This window comes from Pleurodeles waltl, chromosome 3_1 (genome assembly GCF_031143425.1).
Source record: "Pleurodeles waltl isolate 20211129_DDA chromosome 3_1, aPleWal1.hap1.20221129, whole genome shotgun sequence".
NCBI lineage: Eukaryota > Metazoa > Chordata > Amphibia > Caudata > Salamandridae > Pleurodeles > Pleurodeles waltl.
This window is the reverse complement of record NC_090440.1, coordinates 878784212-878796514: the sequence shown is the minus strand read 5'-3', so window position 1 is coordinate 878796514 and position 12303 is coordinate 878784212.

Here is a 12303-nt window from a genome sequence, read left to right as displayed (position 1 = left end):
ACAGAATCCCTGTTATTTTCTGTTATTTGCCAAGAACAAGAAACAATACAAACTTGGCTCAATGACATGTATCTTGAAGGCTTAGAAACCCCAACTTTCACAGATGCCAGGTCACTTAGATTCACCCCGGACACCAACCTCACCCTCAAGGAACACATTGCCAAGCAGATAAAGGCAGCCTAGTACCTACTCTCTGTTCTAAAGAAAGTAAAACACTTTCTTTCAGAAAGCAACTTCAGAACTACTGTTCAAGCCTCGCACTCATGCATCTTGATAGTGGTAACCCCCTGTTCCAGGGCCTCTTAAACTCCACACTGGCACCCCTTAAGAGTATCCTACACACCGCAACACTTCTCATCCTGGACCAGAAGAAATATGATCACATTACCATCCTCCTAATGGAACCTTATTGGCTTCCTGCTCCAGCTTCAAAACCAGAACAAGTTACATAATTGTCAAAGCCATCACAACCAGACTCCCCGCTTATCTTGAAGACAAGGTCACCATCTCTGCTGGTTCTTGGCACACCTGCAGCTAGGACACATGTGGGTGAAAGTAGGCTATCGACTCCAGCATGTGTAAAGGCAAAAATAATGTTACCATTTTGTAGTTTCACTATAGTCTGTATGTGTATTCTGAGTGCCAGCAGCTGTAACAGCAAATTCACATAATGTATCTCTGCTCATGTAGCTCAACAAACAAAATACGCTTGGTTTCCTAAATACTGTAAAGGGCACCAGGTCTCTTGTCAGCTATGCCTGGTCAAAACCCAGTCTGGTTGTAAATACACTGACCCTCCTCAACTTGGGGCCATAACTCTGACAAGAACACAAAGATGACTAAATTACATGCTCCTTGCGACCAGAAACATCTCTCAGACACAAAAGAAACATAAAAAAGAACAGACTCTTAGAATAAACCTTTGCATATTTGCGTCATTTTCTAATAAGGGCTTCAGTGTCAAAACCATATAGTCTGGAAATAGAAACAGACTTAGAGGGATGTTGTAGGGTGCTACAGGGTTGTCCTATACAAGTATATAAAGCTGTTGTTTGTGTACAGTGGGGAGAGTGTTAAAGCTTTCATTCTGTAACTGTCATTAAACCTGATCTGGATACTTTGAACCTCTGAGAGTGCTTGTCTTCCTCAGGGAAGCAGTGCCTACTGTGCTTAACTTGATCACAAGCCTCTGAATTATTGTCCAGTGAGACCTTTTTGTAGCAGCTAACCTGATGCTACAGATTAGCCTGCTGGATTTAGAGTTTGAGCAATCACATGAGGGTAATCCAGATGAAGTTAAACAAGAGACCAGGATTGATAAGACCTAGAAGGGTAAAAAAGAAAAGACAAGGCAGCAGGCCTTTTCCATCTGTGCACCCATGATCTGTAACAACATCCCCCATATCCATCAGGCCGACCCCTAGGCTTCTCCAATTTAGGAAAGAGTTAAAGACACAATTTCTATGAGAACACTACATTACAATGTAGTAACTGTCTGCAGACCAATTACCACTCCTATCACTCACGGACTTTATGGTCGGCATTGACCATCTACAGCATTCTGTTGCCTTTTGGCTAAGTTCATGCAATAAAAAATACCTTTATACATACATATTCAAAGGAATCAACATGTGGGTAGAGCCACTGCTCCTTGCTCAATTGTTCTTCTGAAAACTATTTTTCTGTTGATAACATAAGTCCTAGCAACAGCTTTGCTAATAAGCCAGACCTAAAAACATGACACAATCCCTTTAAGGCAGTGGTCTCCAAACGTTTTAATGCTGTGCCCCCCAGGTGAAAAATAAAAATCATTGGGCCCCCCTCAGAATTTTTCACAATTATTTTTATAAAGATGGAAATGTTTAAATATGTCTGGACCTATTTAAACATTGCAGTTAAGTACTGATACCTTTTTAAAGATGGAATAAAATGCTTCTGCTTAAAACAAAGGCCTGTTATCTGTATATTGCTTCTTTTGGCCAGAGTCTGGCACCCCCCCTGGGATCACTTGAGGCCCCCAAGGTTGAAGACCTCTGCTTGAAGGTAACCATGGTCCTCCACAGACCCAGAAGACAACCCAGTGTCAGTTTGTCTCTCAGCCTATTTTTCTTACATCACAGCACATAGGCTCTGAAAACTAATGACCGCTCCCATTGTGTTAGGTCTATCCAGGAGGATGGTTGGTTTGTTTATGTGTTTAATGCAGATAACTGTGATAGGAAAATTGTGTTGCAGGTATGTAACTTCTCTTTTTCCTTTTTTTGATTAATTTTCATGAACACTGCATGGAATCGCAAGGTTATGTCTTCCCAAACGAGGTGGTGGACTTATACGTAATGAAAGGAGGAGGAATAGACCAAGATGACACGGACACCCAGAAATATCCATTCCCAAAAAATGCTGAGCTACCTGTCAGTCAGTGCTAATGTCATGATTTAAAAACAACAACTGAACTAATGAACAAACTGAATCCCAGTCAGTTCCTTTTGCACATCATATTTGCAGAAGTGCTTGCTAAGCAATGCAGGGAAATCTAGGCTTGTTACAAATGTAGAGTGCCAGAGTGTCCTATTGGCCTTTTATAAAAACGTATAGGAATGTGACTAATTTTTATAAAGAGCATGTCTTCCAATTACTTAGTCCTTTAGTATTTTCATATGTAGGGTGTGGTTGTCGGTTTGTCTACCAAGGATCGTCTATGAAATTGTTACTGGACAGGTCTGTATGTATGTTTGTATGTATTGGTATTTATGTACCAAAAACCTAACAAGGAAGCACTCTATAATACACGGGGGCTGGGAGACGTACAACAAGCAGGAAATGCACAAATACATCTCACACATTACATTTCAGGCACAGTGAGAGTAAGTGATTTACCCATAATAACAGGAGGTTGAGCCAAGTGCTGAGGGGGATTTGAAGCTGGGTCCCCTGGTTCCGAAGTGCTTTAGCCACTAAGTGCCATCTCCTCCCATAGTGTTGTTTTTGATGTTGAATATTACTTCAAGTTGAATTCTGTAGGTGGGGAAGTCATTGGAAACCTCCGGCCAACGCTATGCCAGAGTGAGGTCCTGTTGGGTTGTCTCAGTCAGGAGTATCATAGGGGGGGGTGATCATCTTTTAACTTTCTGCCTAACACGTGTCATTTGTGTCAGTCAGGTTGCTCGAGGTCCTGATAGACTTCGTGCAATATTGAGCAAGCAGTACTTTCCTAAGTGTTAGCCGGATGTGCGAGTGGGTGCATGGGTAACTGCAGCCGATAGCAAGTGTTAAAGCTTATTCTGATATCAGGCTGCTGGGTCAGTGAGCTGTGTGATCTTGGAATTGTTTCTTGGTAGATTTAAGTAGGTAAGCCTCTCTTTGATTCTAATTTTTATTGGGCATCATTATCCCTGTAATCTACCTTGCCCTGTGTTACCTGTACCCATGTTTATTCTTGTTTTTAATACTTTAGTCATGAATTTTCATACAACGTACAGGAGACAAAAATACAACATGAATGCAGTTCTGCAAAATGTGAAATGGACATAGGGTGTATACGTGAAATTAGACCAGACATCATGAGCATATTTGGTGGTGGCTAGACGTGTCGTGAGGTCAAGTGTAAGTGCTCCCGGAGAAGTTTCTGAGTATGTGGGTAAGGGAGTCAACATGTAACAAACAAGACTGTCAGAACAATGAGCCAGTGGATACGAGGGGAGAGGGGGGATATTGCAGAGGGTGGTGGGGGAATCGAGGGTAAACCAGGGCGTCCCACAAGCAGACAATAGTTACAAAGTGGATGCCAAATGTTTTTAGGGTGAAAAGTAGGGGTTTGAAGCGTGGTGTATAAGTCACCACCTCCTGCTTGGCCAACAAGAAAGCGATGGTAGTGCAATGGCGCACCGGTTTAGGGTTGTCCTGAACATGGCCAAGTAGGGCCATAAAGGGGTCGGGAGTAAGAGTTAACTCTATCATTTTGGCCAACATGTCATAAACAGATTGTCAATGAGATGCAATCGTTGGGCATGTCCAGGATAGGTGGGCGAAATCTGCTATGGGATTGTGCCAGTTTGGGTAAGTGGTGGACCTTGTGGAGTCTAGACGTGCAAGGAATCTGGGTGTCACATGCATTCTGTGAAGAAATTTAAAGTGCAGAAGTTTGTGGCGCTAGGCGAAACATGGTGTATCTGTGTACAGCAGGCTGACCATACTTGGTCACTGAGCTGTGTCCAAAGTCAGATTCTCGGAGTTTAGTGTCATGAGAGGGGAGAAGAGCGACGCACATATATTAAAGTTTGAAAATTAGTCTTTGTTCACTCTTGTCAGCTATTAGTGAGGTCAAACGGAGGAACTTAGGGATCGTAGTACGGAGTGTGCTCTGGATGTGTCATGGTTGAATCGATCCATCAGAGTGATCGCAGGAAAATAGGTCTCGTCCATCACATCCACTATATGACGTGATATCAGCAAAGGTGTGGAGTGTGTGTTTTTGAAGAGTACGCTGGACTATCAGTTTTTTGGTTATGGGCATCAAAGGGTTGGAAGGCAGTGGTAGCAGTGGAGAGTATAAGAGGGAGCCCCCAGCAGCCTCATTGTTTTTTTCCAAGCCCAACTCATAATAGAGAGGGATTGGATGTCCACAGGGTTTAAGGGATTTCAAGTGGGGAATATGGATGCAAGTGGGGTGGGGGATGCTAGATCGACTTCAGGGTTTTGTGTAAGAGATCTGGGCGTCCGGGTGAAACCAATGATGGGCATATTGTCATTGGGCTACCAGATGGTAAAGTTACATGTTAGGCATTCTGAACCCTCCACGCTAGAGTGGTTGCACCAACGCATCCCAACTGACCAATGGGTGCTGATCCCCCATATGACTTTTAGGAGAAGGCCGCGCAATGTGGCAATGAAAGTATTGGTAAGCGGAATGGGGGTATTAAGAATTAAGTATAAGAATCGTGGGAGTATAATCATCTTTGTTATAGCGATGAGTCCCGCCATCGAAGGAGGGAGTCATAGCCAGTAATCGATTTGGGACATCAGTTTGTCAATGGAAGGACAGTAATTGAGTCTGATAACCTGTTCCTTATCCCGATGGAGCATAAAACCCAGGTATCTTATTGGTCCCAGATACCAGGATAAAGAAAATTCACTTTGGAATGGGGTCGTTGAATCAGTAAGTGGACACAATATGGATTTGGACTAATAGATACATAGTCCCAAAAAACACCCTGAAGTGAGTGATTTCACGCAGGATCAGCAGGAGATTATTGGTCGGATTCTGGACAAAAAACAAAATGTCATCAGCGTACTAGGAAAAAAGTAGTGAGCCGTTGTGGAACTGTAGTCCGTAATGCTTTGATTTTCCTGGAGGTGATGGACCAGGGGGTCAAGTGCAGTTATGAACAGAAGGAGAGAGAGTGGGCAGCCCTGTCTGGTGCCTCTAGTAACTATAAAGGGCTCATTCAGGGAGCCATTGGCACGGATCTGGACTGTGGGTAGGGAGTACATTAGTTTAATCATGGAGGTAATGTTTGATGGTATGCCCAGTATGGCAGAGGTGGCATGCAAGAAGGGCCATTCCAAAGACTCAAAATATTTCTCAGCACCGAGTAATGCCACTACTGAGGGGATGTCAGCCGAAATACGATTGAGGACTGAGAAGATGGTACGTAGGTTCAGGGAGGTCAAGCGGTGAGGGACAAATCCAAATTGTACCAGCAAAATTATTTGCTTCATAAGTAGGGAAAGCCAGTTTGAGAGTACCTTGACAAGGATCTTGTTATCAAATTTTAATAATGATAGGGGCTGATAGGAGCTGCCATTGCGATGGTCTTTGCCGGGTTTAAGTAGTAAGGTGATGACTGCTTTGTGTAATGTTGGAGGCAAAGGTCCTGTTGTCAGTGCCTCATTGTACATGACAAGGAGATGGGGGGCAGGTTTGATGATTAAATTGTTTGTAAATGGTGCCGATGAAACCATGCAGGCCAGGGAGTGGTCTTGGTTCCGTCCAGAGAATCTATGGCCTGAATGATTTTGTCTCAGGAAATGGGTTTGGTCAGGAATTGCTGGTGGGCCCTAGTGGTCCATACCTTGGCCACTTCCTCGAGATAGGAGGCTAGGGAGGTAGTGTCGTCGGGGAGCTGTGGTGCATTATAAATGTATGCAATATTGTAAAGGGCTGGCCACTATGTTTTCCCAATCCGTAACATGGATGCCAGTCGGCAGCAGTAACTCAGGAATGTATGAGGAGCCCCTGAGGGGGGGGGGGGCAAAAGAATCTAGCCAGTGTACACTCTTCCTCCCCATATCAGCAGGCCCTCGCGTATTTCCCTAGGAGAAGGGACTCACATTCTGCCAGGTCTCGATACTCTGCCAACAGAGAGGTGTGTGGGCAAAGGATTGTCTCAATCTTGTGTGGTGTGTTTATCTACCTCTATCACCCCCTTGTTTCAAAATACAGAGACCCCGAGTGTACGCCTTGAAGGCTTCCCATAATGTAGCTTGGGTTGTGACAGAGCCTGCATTTAGTTCAAAATATTCGACAATCACCGATCGAAGTTTGGAGTGGAAAAGATTGTCATGCAAGGCCATGGCAGTGAACTACCACTGACATTTGATGCCACTGCTATACGGCAGTTGGAGGGAGAGGGTCTCCAGGGCATGATCGGAGAGTATGTGTGGGCCAGGTGGGTGACAATCTTCAGCCATGGGGTAAGTGTGGAGGACAGCAACCAAAAATCAAGGCAAGACCATGTGGTATAGAGTGGTGTGTGTAGGCTCGGGTATTGGTGTAGAGCAGTTGCCAGGGGTTGCAAAGCAGAAAAGTGTTATATCACAGATTATTTGCACTGATTTGGGTTTGTTTGTCGGAGCTGAGGCAGTGGATTCAAGATGGGGATCAAAGAGTAGGTTAAAATCACTCCTCAGTAGGAGGTGGTCACCCTCCATGTGACTGATTTGGGTCTTTAGAGTGCTGAAGAAATCTGGGGTGTCAAAATTTAGAGCATATATATTGGCCTAGAGGGCCCTGTCATCTGCCAAAGTCCCTGCAATCAGGACGTACCTGCTGCCATTGTCTCCAAGGGTCAACAATGGATAGAATGGAAGACTCTTGTGTTTGAGGATGCTGACCCCACGGGAGTAGGAGCTGTAACAGAAGTAGCGGTGTGCCCCCATTTGGATGCAAAGGAGGGAGGTTTACCAGGGGATAGGTGGGTCTCTTGGAGGAACACTACCCTCATATTATGTCTAGTGAGATAGTGAAGTACTTGCATACCCTTGCAGCACTCATTTCGGTCACCTATGCTCCAAGAAAGCAGTGTGATGTCTAGAAATGGGACGCTGTAGCCACACTGCATGGACATGAGCAGATTGGTGCAAAATGGAGGAATGAGAGATGCGCACCATGAAGTGCAGTGTGTGTGACAGCAGATAAATGGCAATTAAAAATATGAAAAACTCCTAACCCACTCCCAAACCAGGCAAAAAGTAGCCTTGTAGTCCCCAATATGCAATACCCTATCAAAACATAAGAGCAAAACAATCCAAGAGGGTGTGTGTACCACAGGGGAGCAGCAACACCTCAGCACGATGGGCCCAGAAGCATTGCAGTGCAGGAAATGCATGTATGGACCAAGATATAGCAGCTGTGTGCAAGATCTAGAGAACAGGAAATTACAGATTGTACACAGGACGTAAGTCCGCAGGCTACTGATCAGGACGCTAGGGATCTTGATGTCAGGTCAGGCGGTGCCTTAGTCCAGGTGATACAGCTCTGTGCTGGAGGTAGGCCCAGTGTCTGATGCGGAGCGATCGGGGGTTGCACGCAGTGGCAAGGAGGCTGGTTTTGGGTAGTGCTTGCAAACTGCATTTGGGCATCTGCAGGTATGTCAAAGAAATGGGCCCTGCCGTGACCATCCACCCGCAGGTGCACGGGATATGACATGCCATTACAGAGTCCCAGTTTTCGCAAAGCTACTTTAGCCTCATTAAACTTGCTGCAGGCCTCCTGCACTGCCATGGTGAAATCTGGGAAGATCGAAACATCAGTACCCTGTCACAGTAACGTACCATGTTTCAGAGCCATATGAAGCACAGTGTCTCGGTCATGGAAATTCATTAGTCTGGCCATGATCGGTCTCTGTGTGGCTCCGGGTGAGGTGCGGGGGCCCACAGATACGTGGGCATGTTCTACCACAAAGGTGGAGGTGAAGCTCTTGCTGCCGAATAGATCTGTTAACAAAAGTTCTATAAAGAGGTCTAGGTGGCCACTGTATGTCGAATCCTCCACCCCCATTATGCGGATATTATTACATCGCCCACGGGCCTCCAAATCATCATTTTTTTTAATAGCCACTGTTTTAAGAAGTTTTTCAAGCTTGTCTATTCTTTCAGTCGCCGAGGCGGCATTGTCTTCCACACTTGAGATTAGCTCCTCTGCTGCCCCCAGTCTGGTCTGGTTTCTGTCCAATCTCTCACCATGCGGTCAAGATGGCTGAACAAGAGTGTTGAACCTGTTGTCTATGGTGCGGAACCCTACATGAAGTTCTGCCATGATGGCATCCGTTCCAGTACGTTGGGTGCTCTCTGCGGCAGCAGTGAGCCCTGATTCCATCGTGGGTGCAACGGCCAGCGCTACCATGACTTTGGTTGATGCAAATGGAAGCTTGCGCTGTCGGTTGTCACTGCAGACCATACCTGGGCGGTGAACGTGTCCAGGCCTTCCTAGAAATGTGCCCGTCGGTGGTGTGTTAGCATGGAGGTTGGCGCACACCATGAAAGCTAGGGCTGGATGTGGAGGCCATGTCAAGGAAGGCAGGGGATAGCAAGCATTAATTCAAGAAGGGGTCAGAGGCAAGGCTTATGGTACAGAGGAGTCACCAGGTGGTATTGCGCCCCAATACTGACGAATATCAATAGGCTGATGAGGGCTGTAGGTAACTGGTGTAACAGTAGTAACATGTGGAACTAGAGCGGCATGGTCCCAGGCCACGAAAGGCAAGGCCTCCCAAAGTTATTTAGGCCTGTCATATACTGAAGCTGCATGGGTGGCTAAGAGGTGCAGTTGGCAGTGGGCATCAATAGAGGCAGGGAATGGCCCATCCCACAGCCAGGGAGTAGGGCTTGTGTCTAAGGTGGAACGATTTGGTAAACAAGTGGTGGTGCAGCAAAGATGGCTGACATGGCGATGGCATAGGGACGTTAGCAGTGGGGGTGGCTTTCGCTCCGTAGGTGACAGACCCCAGCACGCACAGAGTCCCTCCTCCCGCAAGCTTCCACACACCAGGATCTGGTGGAGTGAGGCAGGCGAGCAGGACAGGACTCGCGTAATGCGGCCCCCGGCATAGGCAGCCATGAGGCAGTGCAGGTAGGCCAGCCGCTGCAGGAATGGCTAGAGGGGCACGATGTTTCACAGCAGGTGATGGACCCAGTCAGGTGATAGAGGATGATGGCCGGTGGAGCAGTGGGGTAACAGCAGCCAGACGAGGCCCAGCATCCTCAGTCTCACCCATGGCCCCTGTCCCCATGGGGCTTCCGAGGTGGCCTGGGCCACCCAACATCAGCAGGAAATGAGTGTGCTCGGGAGCACAAAGCGGCCGCTCAACAGGAGTCCTGCCAGTCGTGGCACGCAGCCTCGTGAGGATCTCGCCTGTATAGTGTTGTTGGTCCATTATTTCGGCAATGACCGGACATGTTCCACTGGACCTTCAAAGTCGAGTGGCCATCTTGGCTCAGCCAAGCCCCGATCCGTGTTTATTCTTTGTTATGCCTGGTCACTTTTATGAAAAGCAGGTTTCCTAAAATTCTAGCATAACTCTATAGGCCAGCAACCACTAATCACTTTGCCTCTTGACGCTTTACATTTTCATGGGCCCAAGGAGGCTGCATCTATCTTTGCATTACTGTAGGTTGTCCTAGCATCATGGTCCTGTCTAGGGATACTATAGTCCACCTTAGGAAGTAGAACTTTTTTAGTGGTAGACTACCGTGGGATGCAGAACCTATTTACTGATAGATTGCTCGGGGATTCTGAACCTGGCGACAGAAAGACTGCCCTAGAATTCTTAAACTTGCTAGTAGAAGGCTTCCCTAAAATGCAGAACCAGTTTAGGGGGTCGCAGGATCTCTGCTTTTAAACTTGGTAAGGGTTAGGTTCAGTGGCGTAACAGAGGCCCTCATGGTGCTGGGGACCTTCAGGGCTCCTTGTTTTGAAGGGGGTGCCCTCACCCTCCAAGCTATGCCATTGCATGCCTTGTAAAATGTGTGCAGTGGCATGGAATAAGAAATAGTTAAATGCAAGGGGAAAGCCACTCTGCTTTCCCAAGACGGTCCCTGTCGTGTGGGGAGGGTCTACCTGTTCAGGAAGTCCCTATGGAGCCCAAAACCAATGAATATCTGTGTGAGCTGGGAGGCACTGGGGTTCCTCGTTACATTCTGCGGGGAGGCATCAATTTGAGTTACGCAACTAGTTAGGCTGCTCTTAAATTAACAATGTCATTGGCTCTGTAACTGATCTCACACTTTAGGCTTGTGAGTCCCTTAGCTGATTATTAACTTTATCTTCTCTTTGAAAATGAATGAAACCATCTCCCTTCTCAGATAAGTGGACAAAGAAAATAGGGCAACCAATCAGAAACATGTCGGGTTAAGGCACAACTCTATAAGAAGGATAACCCCAATTTATCCTCTGAGTAACACCATATGACATTTATGAGACCTTGGAGTTTATTTGTCGAAACTCTATTGGCCCAAGGGAAGTTTACTAGGATTTATTCCTCACGGGGCTACTGATGTAGATCAAATATGCATTTGACACATAAGGCGAAAATAAGAACACTTATTTTCGTAGTGGGAACAATGTTAACACATAAACTATAATTGCATCAGTAAAGAACACCATTTATTTAAAAACAAAATCTCTGCAATACTTGATATGACAAACCGCAAGTCTCGGAAAGGGGTACTTTATAGCAGCTGTACTAGCAGCTATTGTAGCCTTAATGGAAAGAGGCTTGGAAATCAGATTCTGGGCATCAGATGCGAAGAAAGAATGTCATCCAGACCCAGAGATAGAATATACCATACTGTAACAGTATTATAATCTTAATCCATCATACTTGAATAGCTGAGGTCACCGATTATAAACTTGCAGCCTCCTGAAAAAGAGCCCACTAAGACCTGAATCCAGCATAGACGTTGTAGCTTGAATAAACTCTGCAAGTAAACTGTAGTCTTGCGTATTGTGGTCAATAATGACTACAAATCTGCCTTGGGGTTTCAACAGAAGACCCACACTGAATCACAAGCTCTCATGTAGACTTCAGGTAACCACCAAAGGCTCAAATTGATTGCTGACACTAGAACAGTTGGGGTGAGGCGTGGCCTGGGAAGAGGAGCATGGACTCCATGGAATGATCATGGTATCCTGAGAGACGTTTAGACTAAGTGCATGTGGCACAGAAAATAACCTGAGCCGAAGATGAGCTTTTTGGATCTGTAGACGTAGTCCTTCATGTTCATTTTATCTACAAAATGGACAGTCTGCGTAGCTCAGCAATGGACCTCATTTTAGAGCACCCGGATTTAGTTGAGATGTTGCGTTCATGACGGCACTCATTGGACAGTGGTCAACTAGCATGAAAGAATCACGGCAACAGCATTGCTAATTCTCTCTTATTTTAAGAATTGGACACGTATGCATCAAAGGGCAGTAGCACCAATTCCACAAGAGGACATTTCTAGGCCTGATGCACCCCCAAACTGGGAGAAGCACTGGCTTGCCTTCCTTGCCTACTTTCTGGGCAAGGACAGTGGTGTGCAAGCTGGGGCTTCACCATCGGAAATGTAACAGTTCGCACACCTATAAATGAGGCGGTGGAACCGTGAGTCTGGCAGACCGAAGTCGGATTATTCATGGAGGGGCTCCTCCCCCAATATATAATGTAATGAGTGATGTAATAGGTGCGCTGATAAGCAGGGCATTGTGGGGGCGCAAGTTAAATTTATGTGTTTTTTTTTTAGTTCAAAACGCTGATGTTACCATTGACATATTCACCTATGTAACTTTAACATTTGTTTTTCAATGAATATATACAAATATATATATATATATATATATATATATATATATATATATATATATATATATATATATACATCCATGTTTGATATATTTTCACAAAATCAACACAAAGATAAAAAAGCCTCAATTCTTCCTGTTGATTTGTGTCTGCCTGCTAAGAAACAAATGTATTTTTGCATGTTCAAAGTCTGCAAAATGGAAAGCTTTGAACTTGTGAGCTAGGCCCCAGAGATACAGAA